This window comes from Ovis canadensis, chromosome 22, assembly GCF_042477335.2.
Source record: "Ovis canadensis isolate MfBH-ARS-UI-01 breed Bighorn chromosome 22, ARS-UI_OviCan_v2, whole genome shotgun sequence".
Taxonomy (NCBI): Eukaryota; Metazoa; Chordata; class Mammalia; order Artiodactyla; family Bovidae; genus Ovis; species Ovis canadensis.
In genome coordinates this window covers 47,245,659-47,273,085 of record NC_091266.1, presented here as the reverse complement: position 1 = coordinate 47,273,085, position 27,427 = coordinate 47,245,659, and the positions used below count along the sequence as shown (strand labels likewise).

The 27,427-nt window shown below is 43.3% G+C and overlaps 1 long non-coding RNA gene across 2 annotated transcripts in view; it reads right to left on the bottom strand.

Annotated features, from left to right (window-relative positions):
• LOC138427554 (uncharacterized) overlaps positions 1–22,436 on the bottom strand; it is a 115,336-nt gene extending 92,900 nt beyond the window's left edge. The window contains exon 1 of one of the 2 annotated variants that reach the window (XR_011252054.1): positions 22,216–22,436. This is a non-coding gene — a long non-coding RNA (uncharacterized lncRNA). The remainder of the gene's footprint in view (positions 1–22,215) is intronic. The other variant, XR_011252055.1, reaches the window with a different exon arrangement.
• Positions 22,437–27,427: the final 4,991 nt, after the last annotated feature.

Genomic DNA, 27,427 nt, shown 5'->3' with positions numbered 1-27,427 from the left:
CTGGCCCCAGCTCCACCATCAACCTGACCACCTGCTCAGGACGGGGTCCTCACACCCTCAGTTACATGGATGCTCTTCTCAGCGGAAGCCTGGAGGAAGCAGTCAATTTCTCTAATAACTCTGAACTAAGAAGAGGTGGCAAGAATACAGAGAAGGACTGTACAAAAAAGATCTTCACGACCCAGATAATCATGATGGTGTGATCACTCATCTAGAGCCAGACATCCTGAAATGTGAAGTCAAGTGGGCCTTAGAAAGCATCACTACGAACAAAGCTAGTGGAGGTGATGGAATTCCAGTTGAGCTGTTTCAAATCCTGAAAGATGATGCTGTGAAAGTGCTGCACTCAATATGCCAGTAAATTTGGAAAACTCAGCAGTAGCCACAGGACTGGAAAAGGTCAGTTTTCATTCCAATCCCAAAGAAAGGCAATGCCAAAGAATGTTCAAATACCACACAATTGCACTCATCTCACATGCTAGTAAAGTAATGCTCAAAATTGTCCAAGCCAGGCTTCAGCAATACATGAACCGTGAACTTCCAGATGTTCAGGCTGGTTTTAGAAAAGGCAGAGGAACCAGAGATCAAATTGCCAACATCCAGTGGATCATGGAAAAAGCAAGAGAGTTCCAGAAAAACATCTATTTCTGCTTTATTGACTATGCCAAAGCCTTTGACTGTGTGGATCACAATAAACTGTGGAAAATTCTGAAAGAGATGGGAATACCAGACCACCCAACCTGCCTCTTGAGAAATCTGTATGCAGGTCAGGAAGCAACAGTGAGAACTGGACATGGAACAACAGACTGGTTCCAAATAGGAAAAGGATACGTCAAGGCTGTATATTGTCACACTGCTTACTTAACTTCTATGCAGAGTACATCATGAGAAATGCTGGACTGGAAGAAACACAAGCTGGAATCAAGATTGCCAGGAGAAATATCAATCACCTCAGATATGCAGATGACACCACCCTTATGGCAGAAAGTGAAGAGGAACTCAAAAGCCTCTTGATGAAAGTGAAAGAGGAGAGTGAAAAAGTTGGCTTAAAGCTCAACATTCAGAAAATGAAGATCATGGCATCCGGTCCCACCACTTCACGGGAAATAGATAAGGAAACAGTGGAAATAGTGGCAGACATTACTTTGGGGGCTCCAAAATCACTGCAGATGGTGCCTGCCGCCATGAAATTAAAAGACGCTTACTCCTTGGAAGAAAAGTTATGACCAACCTAGATAGTATATTCAAAAGCAGAGACATTACTTTGCCAACTAAGGTTCGTCTAGTCAAGGCTATGGTTTTTCCTGTGGTCATGTATGGATGTGAGAGTTGGACTGTGAAGAAGGCTGAGCGCCCAAGAGTTGATGCTTTTGAAGTGTGGTGTTGGAGAAGACTCTTGAGAGTCCCTTGGACTGCAAGGAGATCCAACCAGTCCATTCTGAAGGAGATCAGCCCTGGGATTTTTTTGGAAGGACTGATGCTAAAGCTGAAACTCCAGTACTTTGGCCACCTCATGCGAAGAGTTGACTCATTGGAAAAGACTCTGATGCTGGGAGGGATTGGGGGCAGGAGAAGAAGGGGACGACAGAGGATGAGAATGCTGGATGGCATCACTGACTTGATGGATGTGAGTCTGAGTGAACTCCGGGAGTTGGTGATAGACAGGGAGGCCTGGTGTGCTGCGATTCATGGGGTTGCAAAGAGTCGGACATGACTGAGCAACTGAACTGAACTGAAGGGATGTTTAATCTGAAGATGTGAAAAGAGAATGGATTTCCTGAATCAGCAAAGATTTATGCTAAACAACCTTTTTATGAAATGACCTACTGAGAGGAGTCTCACTGTAGCACTTTAAGAGGTTTCTTGGGGGAGGAGAGAGGACTCATATTCTGTCTCATTAGCTGACTCTAAATACTGAGGAAAATGTCCCAAGCTGCCAGCTGGACTCTGAGTAAAGTGCAAAACAGCTCTTTGTAAAGTCCTATCACATATCACTGACCCATTTAGAAAATATTTATTGAGCACCGCTTCCCTGGTGGCTCAGACGTTAAAGCGTCTATCCACAATGCGGGAGACCTGGGTGCGATCCCTGAGTCAGGAAGATCCCCTGGAGAAGGAAATGGCAATCCACTCCAGTGCTATTGCCTGGAAAATCCCATGGACAGAGGAGCCTGGTAGGCTACAGACCATGGGGTCACAAAGAGTAGGACATGGCTGAGTGACTTCACTTCTACCATGAGCCTGGACAGGCTCTACACTAGGTAATAGGGAGAGGGTACTGAAAAAAATGGCCATAACAACAATAAAACCACAAAGTCTCTGCCCTTATGAAGCTTTACATTCTGTGTTGTTTATTGCTTCATAACAAGTGGCACCAAAATTTCATGGCTTAAAGCAATAACCATTTTCCTAAATTCTGCAGGTTAGCAATTTGGGTAGGGCTCACTTGGGCTGTTCTGCTGTCTCATCTGGGGTCACTCATACAACTGCAATCATTAGGGACCTCGATTAGGACTAAGCTGGCTTGCCTCCCATCTGGAAGGTGGTGCTAGCTACCAGCTGCTTTGTCTAGAGGGCTTCAGTGGGAATGACTCCTGTCTGCTCTGCCTGTCCACTTTTCCTCCACTAGACTAGCCTTTGACGGTCCACAGTGGTGTGTCTATAACATCTGTGGATTGAAGTCAGTCACAAGGCCAGCCCAGAGATAAGGATTGCTCCATCTCTGGATGGAAGATGCTTCAAAGATACATTGCCAATGGCATGGATACAGTTTGAGGAAGAATGTGAGGCTGTTTTTATTGCGATCTACTGTGTACTGGAATGGGTGAGACAATATATAATAATGCTTATCATAATAGACACACTGTGATCATTTCACAATATATACAACTATCAAAACATTATGTTGTACATGTGAAGCTAAAATGTCAATTATATCTTAAAATAATAACAACAAGAACCCACAGTGCTTAGAAGTTCTCAATGCTGTCTCCACATAAGAATTACCTGGAGAGCTTTTCAAAACACTACCAGACCCTCCAGCATATACCCATTAAGTCAAGAATTAAAACTTGGGATTCCACAGGATTAGCCAGCTTCCCAAATGAGAGTTAGACTACAAAGAAGGCTGAGCACTGAAGACTTGATGCTTTCAAACTGTGGTGCTGGAGAAGACTCTTCAGAGTCCCTTGGACTGCAAGGAGATCCAGTCAATCCCAAAGGAAATCAACACTGAATATTCATTGGGAGGACTGATGCTAAAGCTGAAGCTCCAATACTTTGGTCACCTGATGTGCAGTGCCAACTCATTGGAAAAGACTCTGATGCTGGGAAAGATTGAGGACAGGAAGAGAAGAGGCTGACAGAGGATGAGATGGTTGGATGGCATCACCGACTCAATGGACATGAATTTGAGTGATATCTGGGAGATAGTGAAGGACAGGGAAGCCTGGTGTGTGGCAGTTCATGGGGTCTCAAAGAGTCAGACACGACTCAGTGAATGAATAAGAAGAGAAAGCTAGAGCAGTGAGAGAATGGTTAAGATGTAGACACTGAGGAAAGACTTTCTCTAAAGAGGAAACCTTCGAGTTAAGAGCCAACTGAACCAAGAAAAGCCCCTGAACTTTGGTGCCATTTAAACAGGAGAGGGAAGCAAGTGAAAAGACTCTGAGGCCAGAGGCAGTAAGGAGGCTGGGGTGGCAGGAGCAGATGTGGAGGAAGACACATTGGAGGAATGGTCCAGACCATGCAGGCAGTGCCTGGAAAGAATGTTCTGTTCACTTTCCCAGAGTCAAGGTTTTATGGTTGATCTGGTTTATCTGTCATCTCGCTTGGGTTTTGTAGAGAGGCAAAGCAATAAATAACTGATTGAATATTCTGCTTACAGAAGGGCACACGACTTTTAAAAAGTCTTTTTTAAAAAGAACTCACTAATTCTTCTGCAGTTTCTAAGAAAAATAGGAAACAAAGCTGGAGGGGTAGGGAATGTGGGATGGGAGAAAACAACCACACAAAAGAGCATTGCTTCGGAGAAGACAAGTGCGGGGAATAAAGGAACTCAACACTGAGCACTCACCGGCAGCAGGTTCTTCATTTGCAGGAGTAAATGAAAGCCGTGGTCCCAAGTCCCACAGCTGATTACCAGCTGAGAGAGATAAGGACACAGGGTCCCAGATCCTGCTTTCCTCCTCCGTCCTTCCTTGCCACTCCCCTTCCTCTCGGTCTGTCCTGGCCAGTGCACATTTAGGAACCACCAGAGGGGTCTTCAACCTCTTACCCTCCACCCTCTTCTCCAGTAAAGCATCTAAGTGGCTTCGAGGTCCTTGGGAGAAACCAGCTTAGTGTGGAGTTGTTACTTCACACACCTCCATGTGCCTGTACAGGAGACAGCTGCATCTGACCCCACCATGGAGCCACCTTACGACAGAAGGGGGAACTTTCCTGGTGGTCCAGGGGTGAAGAATCCTCCTGCCAATGCAGGGGACATGGGCTTGACCCCTGGTCCAGGAAGATCCCAAATGGCTCAGGGCAACTAAGCCTGTGTGTTACAACCACTCGAGCTCACACACCCTAGAGCCCATGTTCTGCAGTAATAGAAGCCAACAAAATGAAAAGGCTCTGCACCACAACTAGAAAAAGCTCGCTCACAGCGACAAAGACCCAGCACAGCCAATGAATAAATAAATGATATGAAAAAAAAATGCAAGGGGGATGTGGTGTGGCCAGGGTCAGTGTTTCCAGCAAGAAGGAACAGTCCCAGGGGAAAGAAAACTCAGGTGCAAACAGAATTTTAACCCACTAAGTGAAAAATGGTCAGTGTCCCCCCACTCCCCAGAAGCTATGTGGCTGGAGATTCCACCAGCCCTTTTTCTGCTCCTACAGGATCCAAGTCAGCCACCGAGTTTTCACTGCACTGAGAGCTGCCAGCCCACAGCCTCCCCCAGGCCAGGCCCTCCCTGAGGCTCTGAAGGAGAATTAAGCAGAAGAAAGAGGGCTGTTCAACAGGCAGAACTGCAGAGACCCCTCCAAACCCAGTGAATCAGAGTCCATGGAGCCAGGACTTTGACCTGCTCATTTTTAAACCTGCTCCCCAGGTAATGCTGTTGCCAGTTAATAGTCACAAGTTTAAATGAAAACTTAAATGGAATTCTCAACCCTCCCAGCAACCAAGTGAATTTCTCTCTCATCAGCCTGATAGGAAACCCCTGACCCCAAACCCTTTTCCAAAAACCCCTCCCTTTTCCACTAAATAGGAGACCCCAGAAAAAGACTGTGAGGCTCAATTTTGGCAGAAAGAGGATATTTCCCCAAGGAAGTACCTTCAATGAGCTTGAAAAACAATTTACTTTGCAGCCCACACAGCCTGCAGCAGTCTCCTAGCTCTCCATGGATTAAAAGGATCTTGCGAAACTCAAATAAGGAGCCCCCCACGACCCGGGGGTCTTAGCTGGCTCAAACCCACTGCCATCAGTTTGGACGTTGACATTGTTGCTGGAAATCCTAGATCATAGTTCTGGGAGAGGAGAGAAGCAGGGCCCTGGTTTGGTGCATTTCTTGTAGATGAGGAGGTTTGGCCCAAGCTAGTTCTGTTGGAGACAGAATTTAATTAAACGGGGTGTCGTGATGGGGGGAAGAAGGGGTGAAGGAAGAGAAGGACATTGACAGGCGGCCAGCAGGGCTGCCCTGATCCACTTCCTGGGCAACCCAGCTCTGTTTAGTCTTTCTGTCTCTCCATTTCTCCCTCCTCTTTCTCCCCCTTTCCTTTGCCCTCTTCTCTTTTTACTTCTCTCTTCTTGTCTCTCTCCCTCTCTCCCGGGCCCCCTTTCCTTTTCCTCATTCTCTCTCCCTTTCTCTGTCTCCTCTACCTTTTCTTCTCTTTCTCTCCTCCTCTCCCCTTTCCCTTCAATTTTCAGCAAACATTTGCCAGGTGCCCCCTCTGTGAGCAGCCCTGTGGATAGCCCTGAAGAGATGGAACCACACCATCAGCGGTTTCTAAAAGCTCCCAGCTCACAGGGAAGATCCAAAGAATAGGCAAATGCATTCAGTTACAAGTGGTAAGGCAGGGACACCTAAACCAGGCACCTATCCAGGCTGCAGCTTGAGAAAGTGGTGTCTGAGCAGGCACTGAAGTTTGAAAGTGAAGTTGCACAGTCATGTCCAACTCTTTGCAACCCTGTGGACTATAGCCTACCACGTTCCTCCATCCATGGGATTTTCCAGGCATGAGTACTGGAGGGGGTTGCCATTTCCTTAATGTCTGAGCAGACATTAGGGAGGTGAATGTGCAGCAGGCTAGCAAAGTGCAGGAGGGGGTGGGTGGAGAGTGCTCCAGGCTAGGATAAGTTCCTGATTCAAGCGAAACACGTCAGGGACTTCCCTGGTGGTCCAGAGGCTAAGATTCTGTACTCCCAAAGCAGAGAGCCCCAGTTCAATCCCTGGTCAGGGAACTAGATCCCACGTACTGCAACTAAGACCTAACACAGTCAAATAAATAAGTAAAGAAATAGCATTCTGAGGGGCTGTGAGGAGCCGGGGTGCCATGCGTGATTGTGCAGGTTGCATCCTGCACCGGACACCAGATCCCAGAGCCATCCCCAGGCAAGGACCTTCCTTTCTCACAGTGAGCCTCCTGTGTTTGTCTCCTATATTGACAGAAATGGTTTGCCAGATTCTTCCACTGTTACTCTTCTTCATGATATTTTGGCAAAAGATTGGGACAAGAACAGTAAGTGAGGAGTAAGGAGAGTCAAGCATCTTTCTCTGCTTGTTCAGGGAAGTGCGTGATATCCTTGGCCTCTACCCAGCCTGAGGCTCACCAGGTCTGACCAAATCTGGAATTTCTTCCCCAGCACTTTGCCTCTACTAGCTATATCTGGTTCCTCCCTTTTCTTCAGATTAGTCTCTCTTCCCTGAAGTCACCCATGCCCTTGGATTGGACTGCATGGAAATGTTTTGTTTCCCAATGATTTCCAGCCAACATTTACCTAGTAATGCCTCATTACCATTTAGAGAACAACCTTCATGATGTACATCAGGAATCATCAGTTATTCTCCCCTTCAAGAAAAAGAGGCATTTAATATATTAGTCTTTTTCAGAGTTTTGCTCCATCTCTGATCAAAAGCTCTTTGAATAGATGCACTTAAGAAATGTTTGCATACATTCCTAGTAATTAAAGCTCATTTAACTGGTCAGGGAGTTGACTCTCATCTGGGACAAAGATGGCTTCATGATACCAACAATAACTTCCGTCACCCTCAGAAATAAAATAAAATCCTTTATCTTTCCTTTAGAGGATAACTAAAGGTTGCCTCTCAACATACTTTCTCTCACAGTTAAACCCCAGAACAGACTTCATTCTGACTGAAGTAGTATTGACTCCACCTTGCCCATTAGAGTTCTTTGAAGGAAGGGTTACTTGGCAGTAACTTTCAGAATCTCACTCAGAAATAGGATTCTGAAATATTTAGAGAAAGTATTATGTATTGCTATCTTTGGGGAAGATGTTTTGAAATGAGGAGTCTTCATCTTCTTTGTATAGAAGAAACTATTTCTTTGCAAAAAGAATAAATGGGAGAAGAGGCTCCTTTAGATTTTAAAATCTGCACTATCAGAAATCGCAGAAGAGAAAAGGTGCTTTTGCCCTCCAATGGGGATGTCTAATGAGAGATGCATACTCATGCCAAGAGCCTGTCCCCAAGCATGGAGACATGTTAGAAGATTCCATAGTCCCAGAGGCATGGCTGAAGGCCATAGACCCAGAGACTGCAAGACTTGGAGGGCTGTCCTGCTCAACTTCTCATTCTAGAGATAAGAAAACTAGGGCTCAGTAAAGCTAAGTCACATAACTATTCAGTGGCAGTGCTGAGATGAGTCCCTAACCTGCTGCAAAGAACCTTCTCAGCACCAGTATGCTCCTTAATTCACTGCATTTTATTTCATTAATTTGTGAGGGCACAGTTCTTTGGGGATCCAGAGAAAGTAAATGGTATGGTCCCCACTCACAAATAGAAATAGTTTTTGATTCTTCTAATCATACTAAAGTAATGTCATTACTGTTTTTGAGCTAGGCCACTGACCTGATCTCTTTAGATTGTGTTGAACACAAAACCTTTCTTATCTACAAAGAAATTAAATTAATTCACAACTACTGTTTTCTGAGCATTTACTAGAATTGGTGGGAGATGGTGGACATGGAGGACATGAGCTGACAGAGAAGAGAGGTTCTTTCTTCTCCACACAATAGATCAGACACAGGTTATAGTATATTGTGGGTGCAGACCTCTGTGTGTGTGTGTGTGTGTGTGTGTGTGTGTGTGTGTGTGTGTGTGATTTTAGGCTGGATTTTTATATCAGATAGACTGGACTCAAAGATTAACTCTGGTGAAATTTACTGTGTGATCATGGCCAAAGTAAGTAATCTCTCTCAGCATCAACTTCTTCACATCTAAAGTGGGAATAACCTCATTACAGCTGACATGGAACTTTGGTGTGAAGATGGAATAAGGCAGAGAATGTGAAGTCGCTGCATCCAGGGAAAAAGGAGAGGCCAGTTCCTCATTTAGGAAGTAATTATGATTAGAGAATGTGGAGAAAGAAGCTCTCTACTTTCTATTTTTCCATATTCTTTCAATTCTCCAGGATTAAGATGTTTGCAACTGTGAAACAGAAGGGAGAAGACAGGAAGGAGACTTTATTAAGGATGAAAAATGGCTGCAATTTTGAAAACAGTCTTGTTGACAGAATGTGAGTACATTTTCAGAATAATTAACAGGAAAGCCAGGACTGAGAAAATTAATTGCTATTGATACAACTGGGGCTTCCTTCCCTGGTGGCTAAACTGGTAATTAATCTGCCTGCAATGCAAGAGACCCAGATTTGATCCATGAGTTGGGAAGATCCCCCAAAGAAGGGAATGGCAGCCCACTCCAATATCCTTGACTAGAGAATGCCATGGATAGAGAAGCCTGGTGGGCTACAGTCCATGGGGCTGCAAAGAGTCAGACATGGTTGACCAACTCACACACATTGATACAACTGCCTTCCAAGTGGCAACCTCAAAGCTGACACACAGTGAGGCCTCAATTTCTCAGATTCACAGAAGCACTTTGTGAAATTGGGTCATGGAAGGCCTCTGTTGATAAGCTGATCACTGCCTTGGGAGATGGAGGAGGTAGCTCTGTCCATCATAACAAACTCTCCCAAAGATGGGAATGAATACTTGTTAAGCCCCTGCCACCCACTCAGCCTGTAGTAGCTCCCTTTGCATGCACAAATTTAAATATTTTGTCAATTTTATAGATTAGGTATAATTAACTCTCTTTACTGATGTTCAGAGACCTTAACTTGCCTAAGGACACATGTGTGGAAATTGACAGTCATTTAGAATCCAAGTCTGCCTAACTTGGAGATTATGCTTTTTCCTCCGCATAAGACTGCATTCCATGAAGAGAAGGGGATGTGAAGAGAGGTAGGCTTATGAAAATAGGTGCTGGGGTGTCTTTCTTAATGTTATTTCATTTGCACTAAATTTTAGAACCATCACTGATTGAGTAGTTCAAGTTACTTAATGTGTCTAATACGTACTTCAGTTTCCCCATCTGTAACTATTTTTGTGATTCTGAAAACATCATTTCTATCCTACAGGGTTGCAGAGAGATTTAGAACCAATAGACCCTATAGAACCACCTATCTTCATCCATGATGCTGCCAGATCTTACCTTCACTGAGTCAAGAATGAGCAGAGATGTCTACAGGATGGATATGTGTGTGTTGGAACAGACAGTATAAAACTCAAGTTCTATATTATTTCCTCTCCTCAGTGTCAACTCAGTCCTTATCACTAACCTGAGTTAAACCAGTGGAAGCAGTCCACAGATTTTATTTTCTTGGGCTCCAAAATCACTGCAGATGCTGGCTGCAGCCATGAAATTAAAAGACGCTTGTTCCTTGGAAGGAAAGCTATGACAAACTTAGAAAGCATATTAAAAAGCAAAGACACCATCCCCCTTACAAAGGTCCATATAGTCAAAGCTATGGCAGTTATGTATGGACATGAGAGTTGGACTATAAAGGAGGCCAAACACCAAAGAACTGATGCTTTTGAATTATGGTGCTGGGGAGACTCTTGAGAATCCCCTGGATAGCAAGGAGATCAAATCAGTCAATCCTAAAGGAAATCAACCCTGAATATTCACTGGAGGGGCTGATACTGAAGCTCCAATACATTGACCACCTGGTAAGAAGAAATAACTCATTGGAAAAGAACCTTTGTGGAAGATTGAAGTCAGAAGAAGGGAGCAGCAGAGGATGAAGTGATTAGACACCATCACTGACTCAATGGACATGAATTTGAGCAAACTCAGGGAGATAGTGCAGGACAGTGGAGGCTGGCTTCCTGCAATCCATGGGGTCACAAACAGTTGGATAGAACTTAGCAACTAAACAACATGTTCCTCAATCTTCTTTTTCCAAGTTTTCCAGAGTCTCCTGACAGCAGGAGAGAAGAAGAGCTGAATATGTGATGAGAGTTGGTTAAGCCACAAGATCCAGGACTTGTGAACTTGAAAAAAGATACAACCTTGAGTCTAGTTCTATGGAAACCACAGAGAGAAGCCCCACATGGCAGGGAACTGCCAGTTCTAACTAGTGGAAAAAAACTTACAGCAGCTATGGTGGAATGAGAACAGCATGCACTCTGGAGACTCCAAGTTCAAATCTCAACTTCAAGATCATTGGCTGCATGGCCTTAGGCAAGGATTCTTCCAATGGGTAACCTTGCTCAGGGACTCCTTAATGGTCTGGCCAGAACTTCACTGTTGGCACTCTTTTGCCTTAATCCTCTTTTCTACCCCCTTCTTTCTCAGATGTCAGCCCTGTATTGAGGTCTGAAGTCTCAATCTGCTCTCTGCTGTTCCTTCCTTCTTTATCCTTCCCAGTTGTTTTTTCCAACAAATCTCTTGTGTACATCTAATCCCATGTTGATATCTTATTCTCAAAGAACCTGAACTGACCCAGGTCGTGCTGGAAGTGATCCAAGAAAGCTGGGGATGGGCACAATCACTACCTAGCTGATAACGAGGATCTCATCCTGAGTGGGACATGAGATGTGAATAGTCCCTGGCAGAAACTAGTGGCCCAATTGTTGAAGATGCATCATGGCAACCTGACAAAATGTCTTGATGGAGAAGGATGCCCTTGCTAGTGTAATAATCCAGGCACTTCAAAGATATGGGGGAACCAATACCTACAAGGACAGCAGAGTTGGCTAGACACCAAGAAGTTGTACTGATATCCTGCTGGGGATGAAGAGAAACTAAAAGTGGCCAACAAATAGCTAAGGGTTGAGTGTGAGAGTCAAAAGGACTATATGCAGAGGAAAAATAGACAATGATACTCAGAGTTTTGCCCTAAGCCTATATTAACTCTTTCCCTCTGTAATAATACAGAGAGCTGGACTCTGGGGATATCCTACTGAATGTTACATTGATCTATTACATTGATGTCATCACATTGCCTGAGCAGTACAAGCAAGAATTGACAGCAAAGCTAGAGGTGGTGGCAAGATACATTGCTAGGAATGATGGGAGATAAATTCTATGAATTTCAAGGATCTTCCATTTCAGAAAGGTTTCTAGGTGTCTAATGATCCAGAGTATACTTTTGGATTTCCCCTCAAAGTAAAAGACAAATGGCTTCATCTTGCATCCCCTACCACAAAGAAGCACAGCATCTGGTAGACCTCTTTGATTTCCAGAGAAAGTACATTCCACACCAAGCATATTTCTCCACCTATAGACTGGAGGACATGGAAAGATGCCAACTTTAGAACCAAAACAGGAAAGAGCCCTGTAGCACATCTAGGCTGCAATTAAAAATCCCTGTAAATTGAACCATATGGCCCCATGGACCCTGAGGGAATCAGATGTGTCTATGTAGAGGGAAACATGCTGTGTGGATTTTATAGAAGGCATCAGTGGGAAAACCACAATCCAGGCCCTGGAGTTTGGGAACATGACATCCACAGGGAAACAAACACATTAGGATAAACCTCTCTTCTCACATCACTGGGTCCTGGTAGAGATGGAATGCTTGACCATGGGGTGCCAAATGACCGTGTGTCCATTAACTGTCCACTATGAGCTTATTATGCTAGTCCAATAAGTCATAGAGTCAGATCGGTGCAGCAGCAGCCCATCCATAATACAGGAGTGACACGTCTTGGACTAAATCAGATGGAGCAGGACAAGGAGCACAAATAATCTTCATAGGCAGGTAGTCCAAAGCCCCACATTACCTCCACAGTTGCGTAAGTGGCACCTCTAGTTGCACATATGGCCACAGAGAAGGTCCTTTATAGCCAGCAAAAACCCAGGCTTAGATTCTAAGTGGGTCAACTTGGTATGTGGTGCATGCTAACAACGGGCAATTGCTACACTACAGGAGTGACCTTGAAAGACAGCCAAGAGTGAAAATTTTCTCATTGGGTGAAACTGTGATCAATGTACTTGGTTATCCACTTTGTGTGGAAAAAGAAGCAGCTCAAGATTAGAACATATTTCTTGGATGGCTGCACAGAAGGGAAGAAATTGGAAAGATTGATAACAAGGATATCCATAGTAGAGATATGCGGATGGACCTCTTGGTGTGGAACCAAAGAAACCTGCATGTCACACTGAAGCCACATAGAAAGCATACACCATGGAAGAGGCGCCGAGCATCCAAGTGGACAAAATGACTCAGCCACTGACATCAGCCAGACTTCCACTTCAACCACCCCAGACCTGGGATGATGGGCACATGAACAGAGTGGCCTTGAGAGCAGAGATGGAGGTCACACACGGGCCCAACATGAGAGTCTCCCACCAAGGCATCCCTGTTTTGTAACTTTTATTTTTTTGGCTGGGGCATGCGGGATTGGCATCAGCATGCAGGGTCTTAGCTCCCCAGCCAGGGATGGAACCCATGCCCCCTGCAGCGGAAGCGTGGAGTTATAACCAGTGGACCACCAGGGAAGTTCCAGTGTAGCCCTTTTAATTCACTCCCATGACACTTCATATTTCACCTATGCTACACGTACCATAGTCATAACTAAACCATCCCCAAATGGAGACTGGGGTGGAGGATCTCTTTCTGGATTAGGCATTTCACAGTGTTTCTTTGTGCAACTGAGAAAGCCTTTATGCAGAGGCATTTGTTATTTTCCTTACTCCAGCAGGCCCCAAAGGTTTCCATCTGAAAGGAGGAAAGAATCATAATTGGATTTACTAACTGCAGGAAAGGAAGGACTGTGCAGCTTACAGGTACTGCAGAAGTTACTTTTTTCCTTTCATAAGTTGAGCATGTACGGTCCTTGAGAACTAACAGTGTCCTCAGAGATGGAGGTATGCATGTGGATCCACACGTATGAAGTTAATTATGCAGATCTTTCTGCAAACCATCCTGCCAGGAAAAGCATGAAGGAAGATATCATCTGTCCCCACCCAAGCCTCTGAGACTAAGAGCCTCTAGTTTCCTTCCCTTCCCATTCCATCCTGGAATGCCAGCACGTATCTCCATTTGCCCCACCAAGTTTCTAGCAAACCATTCCTGACACAAGGACTCAGGCTTCGGAAATTCTGCCATAAGACAGAGGCAGCTAGGTTACCAATCACCTAACATTAAGAGGAATGGAGTTCCTCATAGGAAAAGATAGAGAAAGAGCAGGAATCCAAGAGCAGAGAAACAGAGGGAAGAACCGGAACCCCTTTAGGAAGGGGCTTCCCTGGCGGCTCTGATAGTAAAGAATCCATCTGCAATGCAGGAGACCTGGTTCAATCCCTGGATCAGGAAGATCCCCTGGAGGAGGAAATAGTGACTCACTCCAGTATTCTTGCCTGGAGAATTCCCTGGACAGAGAAGCCTGGTGGTCCATGGGGTCACAAACAGTTGGACATGACTGAGTGACTAACACTTTCACTTCACTTGCCTTTAAAGCTACTTTTCCATGGAGTTTTGAAAACCTATTCTGCATATAACTTATTTTTTTCCTTCTGTGTATTGTTTTTGTTTTGTTTTAAATACATATTTTATTGGAAATATACATGCCAGAACATATTGCCCTAATTATACAACTCAATTAATTTTATTACAATGAATATACCTCTGTAACTCCAGCTCCCATGTTAGGTCAGACACTCTTCCCATATCACCTACCAGTCACAACCCATCCCTTCCTTGAGGGAAACCACTGACCTGGCCTCCTGAAAGCATAGAAGAATTCATACAAACCCTCAATCCCATGGAAAATAAGAAAAACTTGACAGGCTTGTTGCAAAAGTCATACATTTAAAGGCATTCAAGAAGGGCAGAAACCATGAACACTGAAAGGAGTGAAATTCAAAGGGGTCATACATGGCAGAGTTGAGCTAGGTTTTGTAGCTGCCCCTGAGGACACTGGCAAATTCTGGGTATTGGCCAGAGGCTGATAACTTGGATTTGACCCAGGAAGAGGGCTGATGCTGAGCAAGTGCAGGAAAACTGGTGGGAGAGAGCTTAGGGCAGACACACAAGCAGGGAGCAACAGAAATGGAACACGAGGGGCTTCAAACATGTGACATTTTTCTACTGAAACATCTGCTGAATTTTGAAGATGCATAAAGCAGGGATAGAAAGACCTGAGCCTCAAATCAGAAAAGCACAGCAGAATTTCCCATAGCCTGTCACTGCCTGGGAGACAAAAAGTCAGTCTGAAGAAGGGTTCTGAGAAATATGGACAGGAGTAGAAAGTCCTTGTTATGGGCTGAATTACTCTCAGCCATTCAGTCATGTCTGACTCTTCATGATGCCATGGACTATAGCCCGTCAGGCTCCTCAGTCACTGGGATTCTTCAGGCAAGAATACTGGATTGGGTTGCCACTTTCTGCTCCAGGGGATCTTCCCAACCCAGTGATCGAATACATGTCAATTTCATCTCCTGCATTGGCAGGTGGATTCTTTACCAGTAGTGTAATCTGGAAAACCCCATGGGCTGAATTACACCCTCCTAAAATTCATATGTTCAAGTCCTAGCCTCTAGTACCATAGAATGCAACTGTATTTGGATATGGGGTCTTTAAATAGGTAATTAAGTTAAAATAAGGTCATTTGGAGGAGAAGGCAATGGCACCCCACTCCAGTACTCTTGCCTGGAAAATCCCATGGATAGAGGGGCCTGGTAGGCTGCAGTCCATGGGGTCGCTAAGAGTCGGACACAACTGAGCAACTTCACTTTCATTTTTTACTTTCATGCACTGAAGAAGGAAATGGCAACCCACTCCAGTGTTCTTGCCTGGAGAATCCCAGGGATGGGGGAGCCTGGTGGGCTGCCGTCTATGGGGTTGCACAGAGTCGGACACGACTGAAGCGACTTAGCAAGCAAGAAAGCAAGGTCATTTGGGGAGCCCTAATTGAATGTGACTGGTGTTTAATTTTTCTTTTTTGGCCATGCCTTGAAGCAAGGGGGATCTTCATTCCCTGACCAGGGATCGAACCCATGCATTGGAAATGTGGAATCTTAATCATCGGACCACCAGGAAAGTCCTGTAACTGGTGTTTTTATAAGTAGAGGAAATTAGGAGACAAACATGTTCAGAGGGAAGACCATGTGAAGAAACAGTGAGAAAGCAGCCATTTATGTGCCAAGGAGAGTGACCTCAGAAGAAACCAACAATGCCGACATATTCATCTGAGACTCAGACTCCAAAATTGTGACAAAAAAAAAAAAAAAAAAGATTTTTTATTTAAGTCACCCAGTCTGTGGTACTCTGTTATGGCAGCCTTGGCAAAGCAACACTGATTATCTGCAACTGCTTTTCATAGAGTACTTACTGATCTGGACACCTCTACAGTCTGCAAATCCAGCTTTGGTATCTGGCAGAGGGACACTTCTGTGGGACAGATAAACTAGCAGAATAAGTCTTGGTGGTTATTATTAGGCCAAAGTGACAAAGTCTAAGACTCAAGGAGCCTCAAACTACTACCTGTCTACTTGTCAGCAGACATGCCAAGTCTGAAGCTTCAAAGGTGGGGAATCAAAATGCCAAGCCACAAATCTCCAGAGAGTGGAGTAAAATTTTCTTCCATTAATGAGTTGAAGAAAAGTTAGGCTCTTGATTGAAATTCTTGATAGGAGGAAATCAGACTGAGGCTTAGACTTAACAAAACTAACCCAGCTGTGTGACCTGTGGCTAGATTAAGTAGATCAGCACCCCACTATTTGCCTATCAAAGGAAAAGGTAAATTTACCTGTCAAAGACAACATCATCTAGAACTCTGCAGTATTTTAAAATATTAAATTAAAATTTACTATGCATGTAGAAATAGAATCATGTAACCAATAGCCAAGGGGAAAAATAAATTATAAAAGTAGATCCATAGATGATTCAGAAACACTCAATCCTCATTATTTGCCATAGTTCTGTTCCTATAAAGCTGCCATGAACACTGAGTGCTGAATACTGAACTGTTTCTCCAAGTGAAAACATGCAGATAGGTCCTTTTCCAGCCTCTGGTAATTTTTTCAATCAAAAATGCCTTTTACATTATTTGGTTTCATGGACAATAGCCTTATAAAATGAGCATTTTATTTTATTTTATCATTTTATTTTATCAGGGGCATTGAAAACTTGCTCTTCCATGGAACTCTTTTTCTGTATAAAATTTAACAAGTGTCTTAAAATTCTTTCACAGCCTCCTTATCTACAGAACTTCTTCACCTACAAATTTGACATTTTTCATGCCATATTGCCTTTTGAAAGGTGTGAACCACCAGGAGTAGCTAAGTGTTTCATATCTAGCTAATTGTTACACCCTGAATAACATGATGGTAAATTTCACTGGTATCCAGCATCACAATAGTGCTATACTTTTCCACTATACTTTTGAATACACAATTTTAGCTGCTTTTCCATCATGTACTATGCACAAATATCAATAACCTCAGATATGCAGATGACACCACCCTTATGGCAGAAAGTGAAGAGGAGCTAAAAAGCCTCTTGATGAAAGTGAAAGTGGAGAGTGAAAAAGTTGGCTTAAAGCTCAACATTCAGAAAACAAAGATCATGGCATCTGGTCCCATCACTTCATGGGAAATAGATGGGGAAACAGTGTCAGACTATTTTTTGGGCTCCAAAATCACTGTAGATGGTGACTGCACCCATGAAATTAAAAGATGCTTACTCCTTGGAAGAAAAGTTATGACCAACCTAGATAGCATATTCAAAAGCAGAGACATTACTTTGCCAACAAAGTCCGTCTAGTCAAGGCTATGGTTTATCCAGTAGTCATGTATGGATGTGAGAGTTGGACTGTGAAGAAGGCTGAGAGCCAAAGAATTGATGCTTTTGAACTGTGGTATTGGAGAAGACTCTTGAGAGTCCCTTGGACTGCAAGGAGATCCAACCAGTCCATTCTGAAGGAGATCAGCCCTGGGATTTCTTTGGAAGGAATGATGCTAAAGCTGAAACTCCAATACTTTGGCCACCTCATGCGAAGAGTTGACTCATTGGAAAAGACTCTGATGCTGGGAGGGATTGGGGGCAGGAGGAGAAGGGGATGACAGAGGATGAGATGGCTGGATGGCATCATGGACTCGATGGACGTGAGTCTGAGTGAACTCTGGGAGATGGTGATGGACAGGGAGGCCTGGCGTGCTACGATTCATGGGGTCGCAAAGAGTCGGACATGACTGAGCAACTGAACTGAACTGAACTACACATATTATGCCCAAAGTTTGTATCACAAACCCATGTTTCCCATGAGGTACATCACAGCCTTTTCTCACTCAGAAACATTATAAACTCACTTAACCTTAATTAGCTCTTTAAAGGCTGCATCTTCAGTACAGTAGCTTCAACACATGAATTTGAGGGGCATTATGCTTGGGGATCATTTGAAACTGCTAAGTCACCAAATAAAGCACAAAAGCACACACACAAAAAAATGTAGCAAGTAAATCATAAAAAGTACACTTGCTTACAGTGTGAGAGGTAAAGCAAAAAGTCAGAGCACTACCTTTTTCTGCTTTATCTGGAAGTATATGCACCAAATGAATCAAACCTTTCACCCCTCTGCACATATTCACAGATGACTATGAACGTGCTATGAGTATTGATTGGTGGGTTACAAACAAATTTTAGAAAGTAAGCAGATTCACAGAAGAAATCCACAAATAACGAGATGTACTTTCTGGGTATGAGCAAAGACTTCAAAATAACTATCGTTAATATGTTCAAAAGTATAAAGGAAAAAAAAAAGAACAGAAAAGGTATATAATTTCATCAGAGAATTGGAATCAATTAAAAAAGGAACCAAGTGTACATAAAATTGGAAACTTGAGGAATAGATTTAACAGAATATTGGATCCAAAGAAGATAGCATCATTTAACTGGAAGAAAGAAAAAACAGGACAAACTACAGGATTCCCAAGCATAGTGGACATGTGAGGAACATCAAAGTCAGATTGAAAGCATTACCTCCTAAATTTTACAGCTGCCTATGTAATGGCAATGGCACCCCACTCCAGTACTCTTGCCTGGAGAATCCCAGGGACGGGGGAGCCTGGTGGGCTGCAGTCAATGGGGTCATGAAGAGTCGGACATGACTGAGCGACTTCACTTTCACTTTCCTGCATTGGAGAAGGAAATGGCAACCCACTCCAGTGTTCTTGCCTGGAGAATCCCAGGGATGGGGGAGCCTGGTGGGCTGCCGTCTATGGGGTCGCACAGAGTCGGACACGACTGAAGCGACTTAGCAGCAGCAGCATGTAATGGCAACTATGGAAATCATAATTCAATTGAATAATATGTATAAAGTTCTGAAACGTGATGATAATAATACTGACTTCTACCACCATAGATTTTTTTTTTCTGTTTTTGAACATTGTTTAAGTGGAATTCTACATTTTCTTTTGGGTCTGGCTTCCTTTGCTGAAATTTTTATTTGTGAGATTCATCATATTGTTGCATGTAGCAGTAGTTCACTCATTCCAGTTACTGAATAGAAGACCACTGTAGCAAATGACCACACACGATTTAATGACACTATTATTTATGTCCTCTTTGGTTGCTTCCAGCTTGTGGTTAATATGCAAACTACTGCTATGAACATACTTAACTGTGTCTTTTGGTGCCACATTTACACTGGGTATGTTTGAGCAGTGGAATTGCTGAATCACGAAATAGGCAGATGCCGTGAACTAAAATGCATGCCCCTCAAATTCACGTGTTGAAGCTACTGTACTGAAGATGCAGCCTTTAAAGAGCTAATTAAGGTTAAGTGAGTTGATGTGTTCTGATAGAACTGGTGCCATTACATGAAGAGCAAGAGATAGCCAAGTTCTCTCTCCACCCTGTGAGGGCACAGCAAGAAGGCAACCATGTACAAGCCAGGAAGATCTATCATCAAAACTGAAAACAGATCAACCTAATTTCTGACTGAATTAAGATGATCTGCTCTGATGTTAACTATCATCTGGGGAAAATCAAATTCTTTCTGGAGGAAGATATCTAGAGTCGCAGAACATCCCTACAATTTTTCGCACAAAATGTCTGACAAAAAAAAAAAAATTACTAACACCAAGAGACCAAACCAAATGACAAAAAAAAAAAGCCCAAATGACCAAAAACTAAGAGGGAAAAAAAATAATAAAAGTTTGCCATGAGATCCAAATACTAGAATTACCATAGTATTTGAACCAATCCTGACTAATATGTTCAAAACTTAGATGAAAAGATAAAATTTTATAATTTCTAATTTATGAAGAACTAGAAAATTTTTGAAGAATCAGATGGAAATTCTGAAACTGGAAAATACAATAACTGAAATTAAGAACTCAGCAGATACAGCTAGAATGTAAATTAGCACAGTCACTATGGAAAATAGTATGGAAGTACCTCAAAAAACTACAAGCAGAACTATTATGTCACCCAGCATTTCTACTTCTAGCTATTTATCTGGAGAAAACAAAAACTCTATCATAAACAGATACCTGCACCACCACGATCACTGCAGCCTTGTTTACAATCCTGACATGAAAATAACGTAAATGTCCATCGACAGATAAATGGATAAAGACAATTTGGCATTTATATACAACTGAATAAAAAGAAAAGGAATCCTGCCATTTGAGACAATATGGATGGATCTTGACAGCATTATGCTAAGTGAAATAAGTTAGACACAGAAAGCCAAACACTGTATGATCTCACTTATATGCCAACTCTAAAAAAAAAGTTACATGATACAGTAAGTATATAATTACTGATATTTCTGGATTTATATTTATCTTTCCCACCTATTTCAAGTCTCTTTTCCTTTCCTATCTTACATTGTTTAGGATTAACCAAGCATTTATTCACAATTCTGTTTCCCTTCTTTATTAGAGTTTTAGTTGTGCCTTCTTTTGTCAATTTTGAGTGGTTATTCTGTCCAGATATTCTAATTATCCTTGGCTTCTTACATTCCAAGTTGTTCTTTTTATCACTTTCTAGGTGATGATATATGTGTGTGTGTGTGTGTAAAATCTCCACAATATATTATTATCGTATTGTAGAGTTAGCACTTATTTAGATTTACTACTTTCCAGATAGCTCAGTTGGTAAAGAATCCACCTGCAATGTGGGAGACTTGGGTTTGATCCCTGGGTTGGGAAGATCCCCTGGAGAAGGGAAAGGCTACCCACTCCAGTATTCTGGCCTGGAGAAGTCCATGGACAGTATAGTCCATGGGGTCACAAAGAGTCGGACACAACTGAGCATATTTCACTTCATGTCACCAATCATTTATAGAGATATTTTTTCTGGTTGTTGTAGAGTCTGTAGAGTGTCAAGCAATATCCAGATTACCTGTGAAACAGGACAGAAAGGGGCAGGGAACAACCTTTAAAAGTGTGGCATAGCATTGAGGATATGACATAATGGATTAGAATGAATTAGGCTCAAAATGGTGAAAGATTCATCTTCCAATAGATCTTAATTTAAGCCTCATTATGCTCTGTACTCAGTCACTTAGTCATGTCTGACTCTTTGTGGTTCCATGGACTGTAGCCCACCAGACTCCGCCGCCCATGGAATTTTCCAGGCAACAATACTGGAATGGGGTTCCATTTCCTATTGCAGGGAATCTTCCTGACCCAGGGCTCAAACCTGCCTCTCTTGCATCTCCTGTATTGGCAGGCAGATTCTTTACCACTAACGTCACCTGGGAAGTCCAAGCCTCACTATACATGCATTGTCATACATTAGCATGCTAAACAACACACTCACAGGTGCCATGATAGCTTCAAGGCTAACCAAAACAGGCCAAGAAGCAGGCAGTAGCCCGATTCCTGGAAATCCCCACCCCTTCCCCAAAGTAGTTGGAATAACCCTGCCCCTCACTAACCTATGAAATTACCCAGCCCACAAAAACTAACTGCCCTGTATTTTAAGGACTCTCACATTTTGAGTTAGCCCACACTCTGTCTGTGGAGTGTGTTCCTCTCCAAGTCCTCTTGTCTTTTGAGACAGACTGCATTCTGTCTCTGGAGAGTATATCACTCTAAATAAATCCACTTCTTACCCATTACTGTTTTTCTTACAGACTTCTTTCTGCAATGAGACATACAGAACCTGAGCTTCATTAAGTCCTGGATTCAGGTGTGTGATTTCAATTAAAAGACAGTGAGTTCAAGTCCCAATGTGAGTTGGGCAGTTTCACCTGCACTCTGCCTGGCCCTTACCTTAACCTTGGGTTCTTCATAGGGACAAGATGGCAAAGTAGAAGGATTGAGCTCAATCCTTGTGAGCACACCAAAAGCACAACTAATTGCTGAACAACCATCAATAAAAAGACCAGAACCTACCAAAAATATATTCTACATCCAAAGACATAAAGAAGAAACCCAATGAAATGGTAAGAGGAATGCACACAGGATATAATCAAACCTCATGCCCCCCAGGTGGGCAACCCACATACTGGAAAACAACTGCATCACAGAAGTTTTCCCACAAGAGAGTTGTGAACCTCACAGCAGGTTCCCCAACCTGGAGGGTCTGATATCAGGATGAGGAGGGTGATATCAAGCCAATGGGGCTTGAGCACAGGAGCTCCACTGGACTGAGAGAAACAGACTCTACTCTTGGAGGGTGCATGCAAGGTCTCGGGTGCACTGAGATGGCAAAAGCACTGACCTCAGGGAAGCCTGGGCCAGACTTACCTGCTGGTCTTGGAGAGTCTTCTGGAAGGGCGGGGTAGCTGTGGCTCACTGCGGGGACAATGATGCTGGCAGTAGAGGTCCTGGGTGATCATCATCAGCTTGAGCTTTCCAGGAGGCTCCAGGGCTGGGACACCTTGGGCCAAACAACCAACAAGACACAGCCTCACCCAGCAGCAGACAGCTTGCCCAAAGACTCTCTGAGATAGCCCTCTAGAAATGCCCCTTGACCTGGCTGGCCCTGCTCACCAGATAGCCAAGATGCCGCTCCACCCACCAGTGGGTGGTACTGGTCACTCCCACCAGGAAGCCCACACAAGTCTCTAGACCAGCCTTCCCAACCATGGGGCCTACGTCAGCAGGAAGGAAATTACAATCTGGGCAGCCCAATGAATCGAGTCCACAAAAGCAGACCAGAACCTTCCTGGGGAGTGTACAGCTGGGACACATATGGCATCCCCCACAGAGAGCCAGTTCTCCAGGGTCAAGAAACATAACTAACCTTCTATGTACATAAAAATACAGAAATTTAGAAAGAAAAAAAAAACAGCAGAAGAATATGTTTCAGATGAATGATCAAGATGAAAATATTATTCTGTTTTGGGGGGACTTTCATTGTTTCAGTAGAGACATTTGCTGTCATGTTTTGTTGATCCTAAAAGGTGACTTTTTCCTGATCACATTTAATATTTTCTGTTTCCTTTAGTCTTCAGTTGTTTTTCACTGTCTTGTGTCTATAATATGTGGTTTCACTTAACTTTATCCTGCTTGGGGTTAGTAGAGATTCTTTAAACTATAGCTTGCTGTCTTTCATCAACTTTGACCAAATGCCCTTCATTCTCTCTTTAAATAATGCTTCTCCCCCATTTTCTCCTTTCTGCCCTTTGGTGCCTTGAGTTACATGAATGTTAGACTATATGCCATGCCCTTTATGTCTCTTATTCCATTTTTATGCTCTGTTTTCTTTTTCTATGGCCTGGATGGATGCTTTCTATTAAAATTCCTTCCAGTTCACTAATTACTAACATATTCACCCTTTCCTCTTGGCAGGTAACTGGAGCAGTGGCATAATACCTCAATCCAGTGAGGGGAATTTATTAACACTTCTGTGAGGCTCAGTTTTAGACTTTGTAAGGCTTGGTCTAGCTTTAATTAAATGCTACTTTCATCTTGCAATTCTTGAAGAGTCCTACCTAAAGACCTTGGGTACTTGGTATGATGCCTCATCTTTAGAGGGTCCTGAACTTTATTTTTTAAAATCTCTTTTGTGGTGTTAGATTGCTGAAAGTGCCACTTTGCTTTCCAACTGCACTGTGCTGTGTCCTTTAAGCACTCTCTCTCCAGCTTTATAAAAAAAAGGGGGGGGAGGAGTGCCTCAGGGGAAAAACTATGTCAGATTCACATTCCTACATCTTGACCTCTCAAGTCCTTATAACCTTAGCATATCCCCAGTGCTTTCAAATAGATTATATTTTAAAATATTATACAACTTTTCCCACCATTCTTGGTGAGAGTATTGATCTGTCACAAGTCATATAAATAGCCATCATACCACGTTTTTTTAATCAACTAAAAAGTAGATGTTCAGCAAAATCTTCAGTAAAAATTCCATACCTATGAAAACTGGAAGATTTAAAAGACTGAGCTACAAAGCAAAAGGATACTTTGGTCTCCAGTACATTTGAAGAGGGCATAGCCTCCTATTGAGGAGGTATTTCTCCAAAGTTCTAAGGAAGGGCTATAAATTGAACAGGGTCACACAATAGACAGGGGAGAAACCAAGCGTAATCTCTTATGTTAAAAAGAACAACAACTTTCATGTGCACCGCACAGAAGAGATGTAATATCAAAACCTCTCTGGGAATTCCCTGGTGGTCCAGTGGTTAAGACTCCTCACTTTCACTCCAGAGGGCTCAGGGAACATCCCACAGGCTGTATGGCACAGCAAAATGGTTCACACTATATCCTGAGGCTCTGATTTCTGATGATCAGGAAAGTAGATGTTTGGCATAAAGGGCTTCCTAAGTGGCGCTAGTGGGTAAAGAACCCGCCTGCCAATGCAGGAGACATAAGAGAAAGGGGTTCGATCCCTGGATTGGGAAGATCCCCTGGAGGAGGAAATGGCAACCCACTCCAGTATCTTTGCCTGGAGAATCCCAGGGACAGAGGACCCTAGAGAGCTACACTTCATGGGATCACACTGAGTCGGACATGACTGAAGCCACCTAGAACACAGCACATTAGCACAATGAATTAAATGTGTGATTCTTTCTTGCTATCAATTTGTCTGACAATAATATAACCTCCCTGAGGGCTGGGACAAGGTTGCTTTTTGCACTACTGTAATCTGCTTAAATATTAATAGTTCAGTGCTTAGCATAGAGTAGGCATTCAGTAAATTTTAGCTAGTGTTTTGGAAACAAAGGAAAGAAGAGAAGAGGCACCTTTTAGAGAAAGCGACCCTTAGAGAAGCAACAATGAAAAACAAACCACAATTATCAAAGATTCTGGAAGCTGAATGTGCTTGACTTGAGTGTCACTGTCAGACTGCCCTGGAGCAGGAATCAAGCCTTTCTGAAACTTATTGGGTTGTTCATTCTCCGCCTTCCATATCCCTCTGTCCCAGTGGAAAGAGGAAGGTAAATTTCCTCATATTAGAGGCTCCTGGCCTCGATGAGTTCCATGTAGTACTGAGTGGGTTGTTAAAATAAAAATCCAGAGAGACCAAAGTAATGGTTTATGTGAAGTAACTGTAATATTCAAATGAAAGCTATAAATCAACTATGCAAATGAGCCTATGCCCAGGGCAGAATTGCAATCAAACAGCCTGCGGAAGGAAACTTAATAAGCCCTGCCTCTCCCTCTATTACCTTGTGAGTAAGTTTCCTGAGAGTCCAGGTCTTATGGGGACATGGAGAGTGTAGCTTCAGGCAGTCCGGTAGTTCTCACAGCAACTGTACTGGGACCTGGCAGCATTCGAAAGCTCCAGGAAGAGTTGAGCAGTTTGCATCTGTGTCTCCATCACAAGGCATTAAATATGCATCTGATCAAGACAGTAGTTAGGAATATGAAGTGCCTATGGGGGAAATTGCTGGAAATGATGGCCATATGTACATGGTTTCCCTCTGAAATGACTTTGGGACTAAAATTCTCACAGGAGAGTTGGTTAGAGAACTAGAGATTATTCCAAAGAGATTGATAGTCGACGGTTTTGGAGAGGGGTAGACCAAAAGTCAAGGTGAGTCACCAAAGACAGGATCTAGTCTTATCCATGGAATTTAATGTGCACCATTTTCTGAATCATAGAAGCCAAGACAGAACATCCATCCCGGTCTGTCCAAGAGTTCCATTTAAAACTAGTGTCCAGCATAATTGTTACTATTTCTCCCTTTCACTCTTAACATTTCCTGGTTAGGATGATAAATCATATGGTCAACAAAATAAGGACCTTTAAAATTGGTCACCTTTCAGGTAAGCCAAGCACTCAGTCCAATAACACAGGAAGTCTCATATCTTATAGCCCAGAGTTATGTTCACTAATGATGAGGCTGGTGAATTTCCCATCTCTAGAATTTTTCAGGCACAAGCCAGATAAGGAGATGAGGTAAAGGAGATTCAGATGGCAAGCAGGAGCCTAAGATAATGATTAAGGGGTTCTTTCTTTGCCTGAAATTCAGCAAGAATCAGAGGTTTAGCAAGAAATATGCTCAGAGGGAAAATGGTTTCTCAGGTTTCTGCGAGGAGATGGCAGCTGAGGAAGGGTTCTAAGCACAAGTTCCTCACCTACTTTATTACACCCTGATCAGGGGAGAAGTGAGACAGAGGAAAAAGTCAGGGTGGTTATAGGTACTACACGCCTTCCCTCCCTGCCAGCTGAAACCTGGACTCAGGCTCTAGTTTGGACTCAAGGATAGAAAATTCTTGCTCTATGTGTCAGCACCTAGAGATTTGTCTCAATCAGGACAAGGTAGGTTTTGCTGGAGTATTAAAATTGTCATGGCTTAAAACAACAAAGTTGGCTTTGTTTTTTTTTTTCTTCTGCCACACTTTACATCATGTATTGGCTGGGAGCTCACTCATGTCATACTCACTCTAGAACTCCACATTCCCAAGATCACTGAAGCGGGGAAAAGGGGATATGGTGACTCACTCACTAGCTCTGAAAGTTTCTTCCTGCTCTGACACTCATTACTTCTACTTACATTTCATTGGCCACAGAAAATCACATTCACATGGCTCCACCTGATTTCTTAAGGATACACCTAATTTCTTACCTTGTTCATGGAAGGCAGGGAACAAGAACTATCTGGAGAACAGCACCAACTACAGGTTTCTGGAAGGGAGCCCGTAGCCGGCACGTCCAAGTGCTTGGTACATAGCAGAAGCCTTGCACATGCCAGCTCCCTCCGGAGAAATGTCACCTTCCTTTGAAGTCCTTCCCTCCCAGCTCCATTGTTCTTTCCTTTCCAGAAGACTCCAGCACTGGAAACTGTTTAGCTTGGGGACTCAGGAGGGGAAGAAACCTGACTGGTAGTCCTCAAATAGGTGAAGAGTTATAACATGAATCATGGGCAAGGACTTGCTTGTTACATTCTGGCCCCAGTACATCAAACATCAGCAGTGGCAGAAGAATTAGCTGCAGTGGAACTATTTATACTATTTATTACTAAGGGCCAGGTACTGTTGAAAGGGCTTCATGACGTATTTAATGCTCACAACAGTTATTTAAGGTATACTTTGAATGTCCTTTTTTTTATGATGAGAAAACTGTGGCTAAAGTGGTAAAGTCACATCCCCAAGGTCAGTGGTGGTTGTGTGTCAGTCACTCACTCGTTCAACTGTTTATGACCCCATGGATTGTGGCCCACCCAGCTCCTCTGTCCATGGAATTCTCCAAGCAAGAATGCTGGAGTGGGTTGCCATTTCCTTCTCCAGGAGAACTTCCTGACCCAGGGATTGAACCCAGGTCTTCCGCATTGCAGGCAGATGCTTTACCATCTGAGCTACTAGGGAAGCCCGAGGGATACAAAACCAGGCAGTTAGCCCCAAAGTCCATGGTCCTTTACTTATATCTAGACTAACTGACTGTGGGATCAAGACATACCTCTCTTGATCCCATTGGATGCTACTGGATAACAAGAGATGCCGTTGGGTTACTGTTGTCACACAGTTGTGTCCGACTCTTTGCAACTCCGTGGACTGTAGCTCAGCAGGC